The sequence below is a fragment of the Haliotis cracherodii genome, unplaced genomic scaffold (assembly GCF_022045235.1).
Source record: "Haliotis cracherodii isolate W230 unplaced genomic scaffold, xgHalCrac1.p SCAF_8, whole genome shotgun sequence".
NCBI classification, from domain to species: Eukaryota; Metazoa; Mollusca; class Gastropoda; order Lepetellida; family Haliotidae; genus Haliotis; species Haliotis cracherodii.
Genome location: NW_027266341.1, coordinates 2,534,172 through 2,540,925, shown reverse-complemented (window position 1 = coordinate 2,540,925; position 6,754 = coordinate 2,534,172).

The window sequence follows — 6,754 nt, the reverse complement described above, 5'->3', positions numbered from 1 at the left end:
CGAGCCCTAGATACTTTCAGTGTCTATCCTTTCACGATTTTAATCACACTTTTCCTGTCTTGATAATCAAACTCTTGTTCCACAAAACACAATCTGTTTACGTTATCAATGTTGATCATCCCTATTTCACTGTGTACATATGCATTATAAAACAATGTGAAAGCGTCAGATGAGGATCACATAATGAGTATATTAGCCAAGTTGACCTTTTTCCATCGTTTGATTCGATGCATTTATGTTTCTTTATACACATGATGCATCATAATTAAATTGTGTTTATTGTAATACCTGCATTCTGAATAGCTTAATTTGTCACGCGATATTGCTTTTATCCCCAATGAATGTAAAAATATTAAACCACGCCCACCAAAACGGACTACTTTAATCACTACGGAATGTTGGGAATCCTGATAACACAGCCACACTGTCTGTCAAAAGTTGCAATTTTCCTCGCTTTATGTCAGATATTGTCGACATGTTGAAATGTCATGGCGAGGCCATGTATAGCGAGACCATGATAATGGATGCCCACACAATTGATGCACACACATATAAACATGTATAGCGAGACCATGGTAATGGATGCCCACACAATTGATGCACGCTAACATATATATATGTATAGCGAGACCATGGTAATGGATGCCCACACAATTGATGCACACACATATATACATGTATAGTGATACCATGGTAATGGATGCCAAAACAATTGATGCACACACATATATACATGTATAGCGAGACCATGGTAATAGATGCCCACACAATTGATGCACACACATATATACATGTATAGCGAGGCCATGGTAATGGATGCCCACACAATTGATGCACACACATATATACATGTATAGCGACGCCATGGTAATGGATGTCCATACAATTGATGCACACACAAATATACATGTATAGCGAGACCATGGTAATGGATGCCCACACAATTGATGCACATACATATATACATCTATAGCGAGGCCATGGTAATGGATGCCCACACACTTGAAGCAGGCTCACATATATACATGTATAGCGAGACCATGGTAATGGATGCCCACACAATTGATGCACACACATATATACATCTATAGCGAGACCATGGTAATGGATGCCCACACAATTGATGCACACACATATATACATCTATAGCGAGGCCATGGTAATGGATGCCCACACAATTGATGCACGCTCACATATATACATGTATAGCGAGACCATGGTAATGGATGCCCACACAATTGATGCACGCTCACATATATATATGTATAGCGAGACCATGGTGAGTGAGTGAGTGAGTGAGTGAGTTAAATTTATCATCGCATCGGCAATATTGCAGCCATATTGCGATGAGAACAAGATATATTAAAGTCATCTACGAATAGTGACCCATCAATTGAGCCATTCAATACCTTGGACAGACTGTTAATTTTGATTCTGAATAATGTGACTGACAAAATGCTTCCTTTTCGGACACCCTGATCCTGATTATAATGATCAGACAGGGTTGAACCCACGCAGACTTGAAATTGTCTGTTGGTTAAAAATCGGGATATAAATTGGGGCAAACGGCCCCTCACTCCGAAATCATGAAGATCTCTTAAAATGCCATGCTTCCAAGTTGTATCATAAGCTTTTTCTCAATCTAAAAAGATGGATACAGCATGTTGTTTATGTACAATGGAATTTTTTAGGAACGATTCTAAACGCACAAGATGATCAATGGTACTTCTATTTTTACGGAAACCACACTGGATATCTGTAATGAGATGATTGGTTTCCAAATACCAAACTAAGCGATTATTCACCATACGCTCCATAGCTTTGCAAACGCAGTTAGTTAGTGATATAGGACGGTAATTTTTTGGATCTGTATGATCCCGACCAGGTATAGGGACTACAATCGCATCACGCCACGAAGGGGGAAAAGTACCTGATGTCCAAATATCATCAAATATATTTAAAAGCGTCTGGAGACATGATTCAGGCAAGTGTTTTAAGGGCTGATAATGAATATTATCAGCTCCAGTTGCAGTATCATGAGCTTGCCCAAGGGCCGTATTGAGCTCATGCATTGAAAATATTTCATTATAATCTTCACCATTTTCAGAATGAAAATTAATCTGTTTCTTTTCCTGTTGTTGCTGAAACTTCTGAAATTTAGGATCATAATTGGTTGAAGAAGAATGCTTTGCTAAAGTTTCGCCTAATTTATTTGCGACGTCAGATTTCTCTGTTAGTATATCATTTCCATCTTTGAGATGTTTTATGCTTGATGTTGAACCCTTGCCTTTAATTCTTTGAATCATATTCCACACCTTTGATATAGGTGTACCTGAATTGATTTTGGTCACATAATTTCTCCAAGACTGACGTTTATTTTGTTTGAAAGTTCGTCTAGCCTTTGCACTGTTTATTTTTACAATATTTAAATTATGGACTGTCGGGTGTCGGACGAAAAACTTTTCTGCCTTTTTTCTACGCTTTCTAGCCTGTTTGCAATCATCGCTAAACCATGGTTTACGAAGGTGTGGGTTCACAGAGGACTTAGGAATGGTTTCATCAGCTATGTTTTTCAGTTGTTCAGAGAAGACCTGAATAGGGTCTGGAGTATTTCTAAATGTATCAGGTTGCAGTGTTTCATAATAACGGGTTTGAAATAGTGGCCAATTTGCTATATGAAAATTCCACCTAGTTGAAGGTGGCTTATCAGTTGGGATAATAGATTTTAGTAGTGTTGGGAAATGGTCACTTCCACATAGGTCACCATGAACTGACCAGTCAAATTCGTTTAGTAAACTGTCATCTGTAAATGACAGATCTAATGCTGAATAAGTTCCTGTTGCCGGATGTGAATACGTGTTTGAGCCATCATTAAATATGCATAAATTGTTGTTTGTAATAAAATCCTCAAGGACCGTGCCCTTAGCGTTGGTATCAACGCTTCCCCATAGAGGGTTATGGCCATTCAGGTCACCCATGATGACACAGGGCTTCGGGAGTCGGTCAAATAAAGACTGAAGTTCAGCCTGCTGACGAGGAGAAGATGGTGGAATATATAAAGAGCAAAGTGTGAAGGCAATGTGAAACGTTAGCCGGACAGCAACAGCTTGAAGATTGGTGGTAAGAGGCACTATGAATTATGTCCTGTCTGACTAAGATAGAAGAACCTCCAGTGGCTTTTGCTCCTGGAGGCGAGAATGAGTTGTACATATTATACTTCCTGATATCACATTTATCTGTGTTCTTAAGATATGTTTCTTGCAAACACATGGCTGATGGTTGAAAATCCTGAATTAAAAGCTGCAAATCATTTAAATTATTCCTAAGTCCTCTACAATTCCATTGAATTATGTTGGACGATTGAGTCATGGTGGCTCAATCGGAGAACGTTCACGTGCACGTGAGGATGGAGGACTCCTACTACTGCTCTGTGACGATGGGGTGACATCCATGTCCAGAGCATCAAAGGAGTTATGGACAGCTATCTCTGAAGATGAGGAGTTCCTGGTTGACTGTTTTCTATTTAGTTTTTTCCTTTCTTTTCTGGTCAGAGTAACATCGGCAGATCCAAGTGTTGCTGGTTCAACAGTAGCCTCTGGCTCTTTAGTAGCTAATTCAAAAGCATCAGGGTTAACAGACAAAGTTTCAGTTTGACTCGAGGATGAATTTGACGTAATCACAGAAGTTATGCTGATATGTGTATCTGATGTGATCCATGTCAATTCTGTTTGAACAGAAATCGATACTGTTGGAGGAGTTGGAGGAGCAGAGATAGTAGCAGCAGAGTAGGTTCTGGTAAGTGGAGTAGACGGGGACTGACTTTCAATAACCTTCTTAGCCTCGTAAAACGAGATATTTTGTTCATGTTTGAGCTTTATGATTTTTGATTATTTTTGCCACACTGGACATAATTTAGATGAAGCCAGATGTTAGCCGTTACAGTTTGAACATTTAATGTCAGCTGTACATCCAGTGCTGTCATGGTCGTCATCACAGCGCTGACAGACTACAGAGTGATTACAAAATTTTGATCCCTGTCCAAATTTTTGGCACTTGAAACATCGGAGTGGATTGGGGACATACACCTCCACTCCGATGTTTAGATAACCAGCTTTAACAGACTTAGGAAGGGCCGACAGGGCAAATGTAAGCATATAAGTATTTGACGGGATGATGTCACCGTCTCTGGATTTCATGGTGAAACGCTTAACTGTAGTTACCCCTTGACTAGTCAATTCATCTGTAATGTCTTGCTCCGACATGTCGGACAGGCAACGAGCTCTGTCTCGAACAATGCCTCGGCAAGAATTCAAGGTTTTGTGTACGGACACAGCAACCTCAATATTTGCAAATGTAGTTACAGATAGCAAATTGAGAGATTGTTGTCTCCGTGAACACTCAACAAGAAGAGAGCCACTACGAAGACGTGTTACATTTTTAACTTCTTCGCAAATTCCTGAAACTGCTTTTGAGATGGCGAAAGGATTAAGTTTTAGTGGTTGTTTATCAGCTGCCTCGATCACAATAAATCGGGCCCAGGAATCCAATTCACGAGATAAGATTTCAGTTTGATCAGATACATCTAGATCGACATGTCTGCGTTTGGAACAGTTTGAACCAGGGTATTGGAGAGACATGATGAAAGGAAATAATTCAGCACCTCTGCTCCCCACCCACCATGGAGTGCCACAAAGAGCGATGTTTTACTGCACCGGATCTCCAACATGCAAACATCAGGGATACAGAGGTAGTATACTCCAGTAAAAACAACATGAATAGTTATATTTTTCTATCAAATATAATGCCAGGCTGGTCCGGCCCATGATCAGAAATTGAAGACATACAGAACGAAAGTACCAGATTGGCCCATGAGCCACCGCCTTCTGGCGTAAGACTCTAAGCAATTTATTCAATGCAAAATTGAGAATACACACAAGGTATGCACGCCAAGACCAAAATATACATTAAAATACATCACAGGTGTGCATATACGATATTACGCACAGGGCCTGGCATGACCAGCCGATTGATAAGACCGGGCCCATCTTACCACCCGTCTAGGCGAAGTAAGGGTCGAAGTAGTGTGTTGGGCAAAGGAACACAGTTCCAGGAACCAGTGCCCTCAACTACCAGACTCCCGTCCTCCGCCGACACAGGGACGCAACCCACGGCAAACAGCTGGTTGCCTAATTTAGTCGCCTCATACGACCAGCATTGGGAGGCTGTGGAAATATACTGCCCCGGTTCCACACGGGGGAAGAGCTACATGTATTAGCGTTACCCAGCATTCACCACGAGGAGGTTGCCCTTCACGAGTGCCTCCACACAATTGATGCACACACATATATACATGTATAGCGAGGCCATGGTAATGGATGCCCATACAATTGATGCACACACATATATACATGTATACCGAGGCCATGGTAATGGATGCCCACACAATTGATGCACGCTCACATATATACATGTATAGCGAGACCATGGTAATGGATGCCCACACAATTGATGCACGCTCACATATATATATATATATGTATAGCGAGGCCATGGTAATGGATGCCCACACAATTGATGCACGCTCACATATATACATGTATAGCGAGACCATGGTAATGGATGCCCACACAACTGATGCACGCTCACATAGATATATATGTATAGCGAGGCCATGGTAATGGATGCCCACACAATTGATGCACACACATATATACATGTATAGCGAGACCATGGTAATGGATGCCCACACAATTGACGCACACACATATATACATGTATAGCGAGGCCATGGTAATGGATGTCCACACAATTGATGCACGCTCACATATATACATGTATAGCGAGACCATGGTAATGGATGCCCACACAATTGATGCACGCTCACATAGATATATATGTATAGCGAGGCCATGGTAATGGATGTCCACACAATTGATGCACACACATATATACATGTATAGAGAGACCATGGTAATGGATTCCCACACAATTGATGGATGCTCACATGTATACATGTATAGAGAGGCCATGGTAATGGATGTCCACACAATTGATGCACGCTCACATATATACATGTATAGCGAGACCATGGTAATGGATGCCCACACAATTGATGCACGCTCACATAGATATATATGTATAGCGAGGCCATGGTAATGGATGTCCACACAATTGATGCACACACATATATACATGTATAGAGAGACCATGGTAATGGATTCCCACACAATTGATGGATGCTCACATGTATACATGTATAGAGAGGTCATGGTCATGGATGCCCACACAATTGATGCACACACATATATACATCTATAGCGAGGCCATGGTAATGGATGCCAACAAAATTGATGCAGGCTCACAATGTCACAACCTTAGTGGTATTTAACCGAATAAACAATGAATACATCATTCCTCAGTATATCACTTGCTCTTTTGTTCCCACGACTATAACAACACAGACATTGTGTGAATACAACACGGACATTGTGTGAATACAACACAGACATTGTGTGAATACGAAACAGACATTGTGTGAATGCAACACAGACATTGTGTGAATACGAAACAGACATTGTGTGAATACAACACAGGCATTGTGTGAATACAACACAGACATCGTGTGAATACAACAGACAGGTAGTACGTGTGTTTATTCATGTATGGGAGGCCATAGGCCCATGTACATTTCAGTTATATATAGTAATATACAATTGAGACAATTTACATTGCAAACAATCTTAAGGGTAGAATA